Source organism: Pongo abelii, chromosome 1 (genome assembly GCF_028885655.2).
Source record: "Pongo abelii isolate AG06213 chromosome 1, NHGRI_mPonAbe1-v2.0_pri, whole genome shotgun sequence".
Lineage (NCBI taxonomy): Eukaryota > Metazoa > Chordata > Mammalia > Primates > Hominidae > Pongo > Pongo abelii.
In genome coordinates, this window is record NC_071985.2 from 197,996,502 (window position 1) to 198,010,174 (window position 13,673).

Sequence of the window (13,673 nt, forward strand, 5' to 3'; positions counted from 1 at the left end):
CTATGAAAACTTGTACTGACATTTCCCTACCTCTGGGAAGGAGATTATACAGTTAGTTAATATGTATTTTGAGTACAGAGAAAAACTATTCAATTCAGAACCATTTTTTGAGAACTTAATAGGAGTCTGCTTCTAGACTAGGCACCAGGATAATAAAGATTAGTACAATACAGTCCTTTCTCTGGAATAACTACCAGTAGCAAGTGAAAAGGTAGAGGCCAGGTACATTGGCTTATCCTAGCACTTTGAGAGGCTGAGGCAGGAGGATCACCCGAGGCCAGGAGTTCAAGACCAGCCTGGACAACATAGTGAGACCTCATCTCTACAAAAATAAAAAAAATTAGCCGGTGGTGGTGGGCACCTGTAGTCCTAGCTACTCGAAAGGCTGAGATGAGAGGATCACCTGAGCCCGGGAATTCAAGACTGCAGTGAACTATGATCATGTCACTCTACTCCAGTGTGGGTGACAGAGGGAGACCCTGTCTCTTAAAAAAAAAAAAAAAAAAAAAGATGCAACGCACAGAGTGCTACTGGAACCATAGGAGAAGCATTTAGCTTGGAGGCAAAGAGGGGTGCTCTAAGGAGTTCTTTCTAGAGAAGCATTTTCTAGAGAAGCTGATGCCTGAACAGAGTTGTGAAGGTTGAATTTGAAGGATTCAAAGGGTATTCCCGTGCAATGGGAATGCAAGAGCAAAGGCACAAAAGTGAAACAGCCTGGTATATAGAAGAAACTCCACAAGCAGTTTAGCACTACTGGAATATAAAGAGCAAAGCTGGTATGGCAGCTCCAGAAGAGGTAGGTGGTGGCTAGGTCACAAAGGATTTGTATGCTATGCTAAGAAGCTTCAATTTTAATCTTTTTAGGTAGATGGTTTATAAATTTTTTTCATGATGCACTTTAATCCATTGAAAAATTAGAATGTACCCCTGTGTATAAATTTATACATTATAACACGTAATTTTGTACTAATGTCTTATGTATGTGTAAGAGATGCCAAAAACAAAATGTTAAAGGGATCGACAGAAGCAAATATGAAGAGTTCTAATATTTTCTTTTCATGCCCCAGGGATTTGTCTTGTGCACCTCTTAAGGCAAACACTATAATACTTTAATGCTAGTATTAAATATAAAACTATTAATACTGTATTAAATATACTATAATACTGGTAAATTTCTGAATAATTTTTGCAGGAGTGTAGAAGAATGGTAATTGTGGAGATGGAGGTGGATGGAAAAGGGAGGGAGGTCAGGGTTAGAGGTTAGAGTATCCGTTAGGATGTTAATGAAATAGTCCAGGAGAAAGTTGATGAGACTCTGTCTTCAAGGAACATCTCAGTAATTTCGTTCAATACAAACAAGTAGAGGTAGTCCTAAAGAGATGGGTAGAATTTAGGTGTTCTGTAGTAAAGAGATTAGAGGAAGTTTTTTTTTTTTCTTTGAGACAGAGTCACACTCTGTTGCCCAGGCTGGACTGCAGTGGTACAATCTCAGCTCACTGCAACCTCAGCCTCCGGGGTTCAAGCAATTCTCGTACCCCAGCCTCCCGAGTAGCTGGGACTACAGGGGTGCGCCACCACACCTGGCTAATTTTTGTATTTTTAGTAGAGATGGGGTTTTGCCATGTTGGCCAGGCTGGTGTCAAACTCCTGGCCTTGAGCATTCTACCTGCCTTGGCCTCCCAGAGTGCTGGGATTACAGGCATGAGCCACTGCACTTGGCCAAGAAGTTTTTTAAAATTGAAATATACCACTGTCTAATTCTAGAACTTTTTTCTCACCCCTAGAAGAAGCCCTGTATCCAGTAGCAGTCACTCCCTATCCTCTCCTCCCCCAGCTACTAGAAACCACAAATCTACTTTCTGACTCTATGGATTTGCCTATTCTGGACATTTCATAAATGGAATCGTACAATACGTGGCCTTTTGCGTCTGGCTTATTTCATTTAGCATAATATTTCCAAGGTTCATCCATATCCTAGCGGGTATCAGTACTTCATTTCTTTTTATGGCTGAATAATATTCTATTTTATGGATATGCCACTTTTGTTTATCCATTCATCAGTTGAGGGACATTGGGTTGTTTCTACTTTTTGGCTATTATGAACAATGTTGCTCTTAACATTTATATATACATTTTTGTGTGAACATATGTTTTTTAATTTTCTTGGATATCTGTATATATAAATACATGTATTTACATATAAATAGTACAATTGCTGGATCATGTGTGTGTGTATATATATATTACATATATATATAATTCCACTCCACTATATGTATATATCCAATTGCACTATATTAAAATGTATATGCAATTTATATATAAATATATATGAAATAAATTTACATATAAATAGTGGAATTGCTGGATTATAATCACGTGTAATATATGTATAATTATATATGTAATTATATACGTATATATTACATATATAAATAGTGGAATTGCTGGATCATATATATGTAATAATATATATGATCCAGCAATTCCACTATTTGTATATAAATATGTAATAATATATATATGATCCAGCAATTCCATTATTTATATATGTATATAAATTTATATATAAAATTTCACTTTTATATATATGTTTATATATAGGAGTGGAATTGCTGGATGATATGGTAACTCTTGGTTTAACTTTTTTGAGAAACTGTTTTCTACAGCAGCTGCACCATTTTACATTTCCACCAGTAAAGTATGGGGGTTCCAGTTTCTCTACATCCTTGCCAACACTTGTTATTGTTCATCTTTTTTATTATAGTAGAGAAGGTTGTTGAAGGTTAGAAAAATCAAGGAAAGCTTCATGGAGGAAATGGAACTTGGCTTGGGCCTAATACGTATTCAGTTTATAGATGAACAAACTGACACAGTAAGAGACAAGGACTAGGGAAACAACTAGATGGGTATAGATTTCTTCATTCTTTTGTTCATTTTTAAAATTACTTACTCAGTTAATAAATATTTATTGAGGCAGGCACTGTTCTTCGTGAAAGATTGCTGTCCAGTTCCCTGACTTGATCTTTGCAGTCAGTGAAGCTTTCTGAAAGAGTAGACCACATTTGCTATTTTCATTCTCCCACCTTCGTCCTCTTCTGAGTTCAGTAAGGTCTGGCTTCTGCCCAGACCTTGGCTTTTGCCAGGGTAACTACTGACCTTCCTAGTTGGACGCCTTTACTTCTTACCTTACTTAACATCTCTGCTGCATTTGACACCTTTGATTACCTTCTTGAGACCATTTCCTCACTTGCCTTAAGTTATGCCATGCTTTGTTTTGTCCTCCTCCTAGCCAATGCACAGCACTTTCTAATTATTTTTCCCCCACTCCCTTCTCTCCCTTACATCTTTTGTTTGTCAGGGTTTTGTTTCACCCTTTTTTGTCCCACTTGTGGTCTCCCTGGGCAGTCTCATTCATTTCCTCACTTGTAACCTATGTGCTCACTACTTCCAAATTTATAACTATTCCTGAGCTCCAGACCACTTAGCCATCTGTATGCTGCACATCTCCAGCCAAGATGTCTCACGGCTACCTCTAACTTAGTATAGCAAAACTGAACCTGTGATCTTTTACCCCCTTTCTTCTCCTTTATTCCCTATAACCATGAAAAGACCACCTCTAGCCATATTCTGAGGTAGAAATCCCTGAGTCATTTTTCTTCTTTTTTCAAGGCAGAATCTTGCTCTGTCACCCAGGCTGGAGTGCAGTGGCACGATCTTGGCTCACTGCAGCCTCTGCCTCTCAGGTTCAAGTGATTCTCCTGCCTCAGCCTCCTGAGTAGCTGGGATTACAGGCCCCTGCCACCACGCCGGGCTAATTTTTGTGTTTTTACTACAGACAGGGTTTCACCAGGTTGGCCAGGCTGGTCTCAAACTCCTGACCTCAAATGATCCACCTGCCTCACCCTCCCAAAGTGCTGGGGTTACAGGTGTGAGCCACCACGTCTGGCTGCCTGAGTCATTCTCTATTCTTTTCTGTCCTTCACATGCATGTCACAGTTCATCTCACATTTCTGTGTAGAGGGCTCCATTTCTCTGCATATGGCATTACCATTCTGCATGATGTATTCCAATTCAGGTAAACATAAGCTCCTTTCTCATGCTTTGCCTGAGACCCCTGGTGTGGACTTCTCTAATGTTCTCATATTATCTATGATTATACCATGTTATACTCTGTGTGGCCTTAGGCTCTTTGTGAGGAGAGGTTCCGAGTAGGTTTTGCTCTAGAGTGTGGTCCTTACTCCTAAGGTGAGGCCTTTCTGGTGTCTCTGCTGGTGTATGGCATTAATGTGATTGCTTCAGTCTTCACTCTGGCAGGGCTAGAGTTCCAGCATGCTCCTCTTGCCCGCCTAGAGGGCACTGCTTGACCTCTAGTGAGTCTCCCTCTCAGCCCTGTAGCATCTACCATCTAATTAATAAACATCATGTGGTCTTGCCGAATGCCTTTGTAGTCTAGCCACGGACTGGCAGGAGACCCTCCCACTGGAATTGTGGGGCCCCCTTTCTTCACAGCTCATTCCTCTCAAATTCTCACCCTTCACCTTCTAGCCAAACTCACATCTCTGCTTCCTGGGCTCAGTGAGACCCATGTGTTCTGTTTGGGTTCCAGCTTCCTACGTCATGGTTGGGAAATTGTCCCTTAACATACAGCTGGGCAGTTACGGGACTCACTTCAGGTTTCCCTTCTCAGGATTGCAACCTTGCCCCACCTGTTACCTCCTGACTAAAAAACAGTTGGATTGTATCTTCTGTCCAGTTTTGTAGTTGTTTACGGCAGGACAGTGAGTCTGATATCAGCTACTCCATTATGGCTTCGAGCGGAAGTCTACTTTGATTAGTTGTTTATGTGTCTGTCTACTCCATGAAACTATTTTACTCATGGTTACATCTCTAGCATCTAGCACTATACCAGCTGTAGTAGGTAGCAATAAAGGTTTGTTGGATTAAAGATAATGTACCTTGGAATATACATGTTAGGGAACATCATTCTTTCCTGCTCTGTTTTTCAACCTCAGCCTGTTAAGTGGGCACTTCACTCCCCAGGAGGGAACAAGTTTTGGGGAGTAATTTTTGCTATATCCTTTGCCTTTCCTCCAACTCACTCCATGAGTGGCAGAGTGATTTTTCTGATTTATGAGATTAGAAAAGAATCCTATTGTATGGAGTGGCCAGTATTGAGGATTTTTTTGTTTGTTTGTTTTTGTTTTTGAGATGGAGTCTCACTCTGTCACCTAGGCTGGAGGGCAGTGGCACAATCTTGGCTCACTGCAACTTCCATCTCCCGGGTTCAAGCGATTCTCCTGCCTCAGCCTCCCGAGTAGCTGGGACTACAGGTGCATGCCACCATGCTCGCCTAATTTTTTGTATTTTTAGTAGAGACAGGGTTTCACTGTGTTGCCCAGGCTGGTCTCGAACTCCTGAGCTCAGGCAGTCTGCCCGCCTTGGCCCCTCAAAGTGCTAGGATTACAAGCATGAGCCACCACGCCCGGCCCGGTCTTCAGGATTTTTATGTCTTGTCCCACTTCCATGCTCTAGCCGATCTGCCCATGCCAGGTCAGCCTGCATTCTGTCCAATTAGGTAAGTTTAATTCAGTATAGGAAAGTATAAGAAAGGCCATTTGTGATTACACATCTCAGCCATGTTCTCCAGCCATCCTTATCACTTACTATAAAGATAATATTTTGATCTTCATCTGCACCTAACTGCCATGCTTTATATTTTAATTATTCCCAAACTCTGGGTGGGAGAGATTAATTATCACCCTCAACCTCTACAGAGACTGCAGATGGGACAAAATCACCTCCTGCCTTAGCAAGAGGTCTCTTTACCACTAGTTGCCTTTTGTTGTTGTTATTGTTCTCATACCTGCCTGTATTCCTGAACCCAAGTAAGTGTCCCTGGCAGGCAAAAGGTACCTTGCCCTCACTTGCCTCCTTTGCCCTTATTTTGAGGGCTGTAGCCTCCGTTGTACCAGTCAGAGCCAGTGGTGTCTTTTTCCTTTAAGACAATGGTATATTTTGAACATGCATTGGTCTTAATCTTCAGGGGAAAAGCATTTTCAGGAGATTTTTTAGGTGGCATTATGTCTCTGCTCTTCATGTATCTGCTGGGCACCCAAATTGAGGCAGATGACTAATGGAATATATCTTACAGCAATGAGTCTTCAACAGGAACTTTCTCCTGCCAAATTGTCCTATATTCTTAACTACATTGCAGTACAGGAAGGTAATAAATTATTAATCCTAAATCTGTCTCCTCAGACTGTAGGATAATGACTTGAGTACATGTCAGTTGGGGGAAGGTAGAGTTTTCTGGCTGTTAACACAAACCATGCAAGGTTTTTGATTCTGAAATTCAGCTAGCATTGAGCAAGTCTATGGGATCTTGTTATATCACGATTTAATTGACATAAGTAAGGCCAATCAGAATTTGCTAAAGTTGGTCTCTCTCTCAGTGAAATTAAATCATTGTGTCTTGCTTAAACACTTTAGTGAAAGATAATCATCTTAAATCCTACTATCTTGGAAAACCATACTTTTGGTGGGTTCTTTTTGCCCTTTAGAAGACCTGTGCAAATATAAACTTACTTCCCCAGTTGTGTGATGAAATGAAGAGGGATGAGAAAATTAGCATAATTGGGCAGTAAATCCAACTCAATTTAAAAACTATCTTAAATTTATTCTCCTCAGGAATTCCTTACAGGAGGAAATAATAAAACAGCCGAGGAGTTTATAAAAACAAACAACAATTGCAGGGCCGAAGCATAGCCTTTTGGCTTATTTTGGAGATTTTATAAAAATCTCAGTAATTGGAACAGCTTCTAATTCAAGGCATTGTGTGGAACTGGCAGGAACATAGTCAAGAACTATGTGTGTGGTTAGTGTTTGAACACTTTTTTATTTTTTTAAAGCCTCAGCTCTTCCCTGTGGACACCTATTTTCAGATGAACAATAGTGAAGGGTTTGGGTCAGAATGGATAGCTCTTGATTTGAGGACCTAACTTTTGAACTTTCTTTCTGATCCTTCTTCCAACAGCTTTCCTAAGAAAAGCCCATGTGGTTAAGATCCTGTAGCCACTTTTGACTCCAGATAGTACTGGATAAGTTCCAGAGAGAAGTTGTAAGAATTGGTCTTGACCACCTGCTTTTTCATCAACTGAGCAAGAGATAGGAGACAGAGTGGCCAAGGGCATGGAGCATGGACTTGGGTGTCAGACAAGTCTCAGTCCTGGTTTTATTATGTACTGGGTGCTGTTACTGAAACCTACTTTCCATCAGGTTCTTCATCTATAAAATGGAAATGACAGTACCTCTTAACAGGATTGTGAGTATTAAATAAAATATTCATGCAAAGGACTTAGCCTACTCCCAGGTACATAAATAAAACTCAGCAATTGTTAGCAATAACGTAAAAGTTTAATATGGTTAAATTCTTGTCTAATCGCCAGATGACCCAGCAGGCAGGAGGGTTGAGTTCTCTGCTGGCTTCTTAAACCTCTGTCCAGTGGGAGCTTTGTCTGCACACTGTTAAGTATGAGGTAGGCAGCTGGCCTTTCTGTATTGTTGGGGAAAGTAGGCCTCCATTCATATAGCTTTACAGGTCTGAGACTAATTGAAGCCCATGACAGAATGAATTGTATTGTGCATTTTCCATGATTGTAATATGCCACTGAGGAGCATGATGGGCCACTTGTTTCTTCCCCCAGCTAAGGAAACATTTCCTCTGGAAGAGGACTCTGTTCTGCTGCCAACGACTCCACCTTGCTCTCTGCCCTAGTTCACTTCCCCCAAAACTGATATGTGCCCATGCTTGGCAAGGCCTTGTGGTAGGCCAGGTTGGCTCTTTCTTTGGTCAGGACAGTGTTTTGACTGGGGCTGATTCAACAACACTTTTGGGTTTTGGGTTAGAAGTAGCTTGTAGGCTGGGCGCGGTGGCTCACGCCTATAATCCCAGCACTTTGGGAGGCCGAGGCGGGTGGATCACCTGAGGTCAGGAGTTCAAGAACAGCCTGGCCAACATAGTGAAACCCCGTCCCTACTAAAAATACAAAAATTAGCCAGGTGTCATGGTGCATGTCTGTAATCCCAGCTACTCAGGAGGCTGAGGCAGGATAATCACTTGAACTCAGGAGGGAGAGGTTGCGGTGAGCCGAGATTGCACCATTGCACTCCAGCCTGTGTGACAGAGTTAGTTTCTGTCTCAAAAAAAAAAAAAAAAAAGAAGTAGCTTGCAGAGTTTGCCCTGTGCTTCCTTCCTTCAAAACATATTTATCAGGTGCCTGCTATCCTAGGCATTAGAAATGCAGTGGTAAGGCCAGGCGCAGTGGCTCATGCTTGTAATCCCAGCAGTTTGGGAGGCCGAGGCAGGTGGATCATTTGAGGCCAGGAGTTTGAGACCAGTCTGGACAACATAGTGAGACCCTGTAACAAAAAAATAATAAAAAGTTAGCTGTGCTTGATGGTGTGCATCTGTGGTCCCAGCTACTTGAGAGACTGAGGTAAGAGCATTGCTTGAGCCCAGGAAGTCAAGGCTGCAGTGAGCCGTGATCACGCTATTGCACTCCAGCCCGGGCCACAGAGTGAGACTGTCTCAAGAAAAAAAAAAAGGGAAAATAAATACATTGGTGAGCAAGACAGATATGGTTTCTGCCCTTATGAAGCTTGCAGTCTGTTAATACCTTTGCCATTCTTAGGGAACAGAAATTCCCTTTGAGAGGGATGGCATTGCTGACATCAAGATTCCCTTCAAGGAGTTTGAGGCTTCCCTAGGGTCCCAAGGTAGTGCCATGACAATAGAGACCTAGTCTTGCAGAATCCTGGGAATGTAGGAGACTAGACAGTTTGATGTCTCAAGCTGATCTTAATAGAATAACCTTCTGCCAAGAATTATGTAGGTGAAGTTCCTGTCTACAAGATGGTATATCTCCAGTTTTCCTTTCTATCCAGTGCTCTCTCTCTCACCTTTAATAATCCACATTTCCTGAATAAGCAGTTAGAGTGGTTATTTGGATATGTGGAAAGAGTGCTATAGCTGCAGTCTTTGCCCCCAAGTTGGAAGTGTGTTCCTGTGGTGATTTCATGGGCGTTAGATACACCCAGCTCATCAGCACTTGAAAGTCTTCTGCATTAGGGTGCTCCTGCCCTTTTGGCATCAGGTTTGTTACTCAGGATCTCAGGTGAACCATTCCAATGCTTAGCATGTAGCAAGCACCAGTTATATAAATCTTGAACTTCCCTGGCCAATCACAAAAGGAAACTATAAAATGCCCTAAGAAGAGAAAGAATTATGAATGTCCCTGAATGGTGAGTTAGCCATCACAGACGCTGTCCAAAGGGAAACAGAAGCAGGGAGGGATGCCAGCCAAGGCCTATCTGGAACTCTACCTACTGCAGACTCTACCCCTAAAGATGGGTGCCCAGTGCATCTCACTTGAGTTCCCCTTTTTAAACTCTCTCAGCAGATGACAGGATTTTTAGGAATGCTCTCTTTCTTCCAACTGGCTTAACATTATGTTTTGATTCTAATCCAGCAGCACATTTGAGTTTGAAATAAATGTATGCTTATGAATTCTTTCATTTTTAGGTAATAAGGGGAATGACTAATATTACCAGACCTGGGAGATGGAGTGGGGGGCAACATTGATTCAGTTTCACTTCTGTAGCCTTAATTTCAGATTCAAGTTCACAATTTCAAGAGGACTGCCATCCTGCCTGTTAAGAAATGGCTCCTCTGTTTTTTGTTTGTTTGTTTTTGATACAGCTCAATGTTTATTGTCCTTAACTGAGGGCAACCTGAGTCAGCTGGAGGCTTATGGAAGTGGGGTGGCTTAGAGTGAATGAATCTTAATCAGAATAAATGAAGCAGCCTTGTAGAGAAAAGCTGAAGAGCCAGCTTCCATCTCAGAAAGTTGAGTAATCTGCATCCTGCTGGGTCAGTCTGTGGCATCTGGCCTGAAGCAAGCAGCCCCATATGCTGAAGCAGTGCCAAGCTGTCTTCTACCTGTGCATTCTACTTCATCAGTTTCTAACTGCTTGGTTTTCAAAATTGCTCTCGGCTGTGCTCCCCAGGGTACGCTTATAAGCTGCACTCGGACATTTCTCACAATGGACTTTTCAAGTAACAGCGAGTTTTCCTATTACGCCTTCTGTGAAAGGTTAAAGGGAGGAGTTGGCCTCTGAGCTGAGGTCTGCAGACCTGGAACAGGGTTATTTGCTCAGGATGTTCAAGGCAGAAACAAAAGTTTTCTGGCCTATCCCTGGAGACTTTCTCTGACAAGCATACCCTCCTTTCCGTTCCCAAGCTGTTTTGATTGAGCTGTTTCGCCTCCACTCTTTTGTATTTCATGTGGGGGTTGCTACCTTGGCAGCATGGCTGCCTCTGTCAGTGGAGAGGAAGTGGTGGAGAGTGAAGGCCGTATGTGTACGATATGTTTCCAGGGCTTTCCTGTGTCCCTGTAGGGAGTGTGTGTGTGTCAAAGAAAGAGAGAGACACTGAAGAACGTTTGGGTGTTCTTATTTCCCTGCCTAGAATTAATACCATTTTTTGAAGCAACAGAGAAATGTTGCCATTATGCAGACGAGGATAAGGAAACGCCAGTTTCTGTGCAGTTAGAGATAGTCTATACTAGATAATTTGGCAGTCAGGAGTGTTGACCAATTTGTCCAAATTTTCATTTCTGTCAGTAGAATGTGACTTACAATTAACTTGAAAATGGAGGTATAAGAAAAAAACACATGTAAAAACATGTCAGAAAAATGAAATCTATTAAAAGCCACATGATTGCAATAAATAAACCGAACAATATGAAATTACCTGAATGTCAGTGCCACATTATAGTGTTGACTTAGATTACATTCTTCTAATATTTGTGGTCTCTGGCTCTTTATATGTGTTATCTCACATTCAGTCAGTGCCTTAAAATAAGCTAACTGCATTTTTTTTTTTTCTTTGGAGACAGAGTTTCACTCTGTTGCCCAGGCTGGCAGTGCAGTGGCATGATCTCAGCTAACTGCAGCCTCCACCTCCCAGGTGCAAGCGATTCTCCTGCCTCAGCCTCTCGAGTAGCTGGGACTGTAGGTATGCGCCACCATGCCTGGCTGATTTTTGTATTTGTAGTAGAGATGGGGTTTCACTGTGTTGGCCAGGGTGGTTTCGAACTCCTAACCTCAGGCAATCTGCCAGCCTCGGCCTCCCAAAGTGCTGGAATTACAGGCATGAGCCACTGTGCCTGGCCTAACTGCATTTTTGTACCTTCTCTAGGATGCTTAATTCACATTATTAATGATAATTAATATCTAGGTATTTTATATATATACTATAGATACACACATTTTAGGTCAACAAATAATGTACCAGGCTAAATAAAACCCAGTTCCTGCCATCAGAGAGGTCACACTATGGAGGCAGAGAGAGATATAGAAACATAAAGAAGCATGATCAATTCCAAGTTGTGCTGTGGGAACACAAAGAATGGGGCAGAGAATAGCTGAACCCTGTTTTATAGCAGGCTGGTAAGACATGGGATATTCTAATCCCTTTGAACCTCCCAGATTCATTTGAAGTGGCATTTAACCCGCAGAGCTCTTTTCACTTTTTTATCTTGGAGGGATAGAGGGAAGAGTTTGTACAGCTCTGTAAGTCTAGAGAATAAGAGCCCTAAGAAATTATTTCTGTACAGATACAGATTGGCTTTGATTTAATTTAAATAAACTGGCTCTCAAAAATTCTAAGAATACTAACTACTCACACAGTTTTGCTTTCATTTACACACAGATGAGAAAGCATCTGTAGCTCTGCATTTTATTTGCTATAAGCAAAAAGTGGTTCGAGATATTTAAGTATCTGAAGCTTGGTTGTATTGAGTCCTCACATGTCCCAGTTCAGCCCACTGCAGTTTTTTTTTTTTTTTTTTTTTTTTTTTTTTATGGCGCTTACATAATGCTCCAAAAAGAGAGTTTCAATGGGTAAATTGATATAAACTTTTCCTCTATTGGCCATATCTGCTGAAATAACACTTCATGGCTAGCTATATTATTTCCTTACTTCCTCCCAAGCCTACTATTCTGTTTAATTTACATATTTCTGCTGCGGCCCTCTAAATGACCTTCTCTTTAAAAACAACAAAACAAGCCAGAAAAAAAAAAAAAAAAAAAGGAAAGGAAAAACCTTCCCAAAAAACAAAATAGTGCTCTGATTCAGGGTTCTTTGTGTGGGTTTCCAAGGGAGGTTGGTATGATTGTGCTGAACGCAAATAATTTATCAGCCGGTAATAACTGCAATGAGAGATGGCAGTCAACTGCAGATTCTTAACGATACCACCTACAAGTGGGCTACACAGGGAATTGCTAGATTCACGACATCATATCTAGGTGCTTTTCTTTTTAGAAAAACAATTCTTTCTTTTTAGAACCACTTTTATGTATAGGCCAAAGTTTATCTGTTATAATTTAATACCTGTGCTTTTTGAAGTACAAAGGCAGTATTACATAGAGAGGTGTGGGCTCCTTCAAGCTGTGGCTTGGAGGCGTGCTCTCCTTGCTGACAGCATTCTCCAGAGTCTTTTAGTCATAAGGTGGTGGGAGAAAAAGCGAAGCAGGAGATTCTGAGTACATCATATGCAGCAGTGTAACCCCCCAGTTACAGTTTTTTTTTTTTTTAAGTGCATAGCTTAATCATTTGCCTTCAATCTGCCTTTAAATATTATAAAGCCCTTGATGACTGGATTGTTTCTGAACAGGCGACTTTATGGTAGGAGAGCTATTTTCAGCTACACCAATGATTTGATTAATACTTGGCTGTGAAAAATGCTTTTGGGCTAAACCTTGGCAGATGGGTCTTTTGAAATGGAATAGCACCTGTATCCAATTAATGCAAACTTTTGATTTATTAAGTTGTTTCAGGTAGAAGGTAGAATTGTGATAGAGTGGTTTACGTGTTTTCACCTAGGTGACCAGAACTTTGAGGTATCTTTTTCTGTTTTTCGTTTTTCATCATTACTCAGGACAAGGGAAGGTGAATGGATCTAGATGTCATCAGTGATGCATGGCTCTTTGCCTAGGTGAACTGGGAAGCTATTCTCCACTGTTGCTTTGTTCAGAAATTTTCATGGTGAAGGCTTATGTCACCTTTGAGTGAAGTCGAATGGTCTGAAATAGATAGCTCAGGGAGCTGAAATTTGGTTGGTCCTTTCATGAGGAAAGATTTCTTTGGGATTTGAAAGGATTTTCTAGTTTAGAGTTTAGACAGGAAAGGCTGTTTCCCAGCTGGTTATATTATTCAGTTATCTCTTATCCACTTTGCTTTTCTTCAGTTTCTTTCTTTGCACATCTCTCCTATTTCCTATTCAGTGCACTCCCCAATTTAATTGGAAAAGCTCATTCTAATTTGTTAGTGAACCAGGAACTTTACTTTTCTCTCTTGCCTCTTCCTTCTTTCAGCCAAGGAAATTAATTAACATTAAGGATCTGATTCAAATGACTATAACTCAAGATATTCTATATTGGAGCTGACATCTTTTGCTTGATTTTATTAGTATAGAAAAAATCCCACAAATTTATTTAAATATTGGGTGAACTTTTAAAATTAACAAGAAAGCTCCTTGAATGTCTACTATGTGCTAAGCATCTTTCTGGGCCTACACATACAATATACAACCCCAGCACTTAAAGAGGGC

At 41.1% G+C, this 13,673-nt stretch overlaps 1 protein-coding gene across 7 annotated transcripts in view; it reads left to right on the top strand.

Annotated features, from left to right (window-relative positions):
• The window catches only part of KIAA0319L (KIAA0319 like), a 126,612-nt gene that overhangs the window by 8,098 nt on the left and 104,841 nt on the right, over positions 1 to 13,673 (top strand).